Source organism: Penaeus monodon, chromosome 20 (assembly GCF_015228065.2).
Source record: "Penaeus monodon isolate SGIC_2016 chromosome 20, NSTDA_Pmon_1, whole genome shotgun sequence".
Lineage (NCBI taxonomy): Eukaryota > Metazoa > Arthropoda > Malacostraca > Decapoda > Penaeidae > Penaeus > Penaeus monodon.
The window spans coordinates 19,938,117-19,938,603 of NC_051405.1; positions in this window are offsets into that span (position 1 = coordinate 19,938,117).

Below are 487 nucleotides of genomic sequence, written 5' to 3' on the forward strand. Positions count from 1 at the left end.
AAGAGAGCAGTCACTGAATTTTAACAATCACGATTTTAGACCAGCGTCCCCTCTGTATGCTATTGTTCTCATGGGAAACAACTGCCATTAATTGTTCTTGCAGTCTGGTCATAAATGGAGCGGCTGCGTGCAGTTGACTTTTTCAATGAGTCATACTTCATACAAATGGGCACTTGGCATCAGATGCTTTCTGATTAAATTAACATTCGTTCGCATTCCCTGATGGAAATGAAATTCTGTGGACACTGGCAAAATCAGTGTCAAAAGCCCTATTATTTTAGACCATTTGAGAAACATTTTTCGCACCTGCTTCGGCCCTCAGTCCCACCACGACGACTTTGTATATGCGGATGTCACTAGTATTCAGGTCATTCGGGTCTTTCCTCCAGCGTGTCCCGGGGAATTTATGGCATGCAGAAGAACAGCTAATGACAGTAATGCATTCCCCAGTATAAATCGGCCTGGAACGTGACCGCTTCTTCTCCTC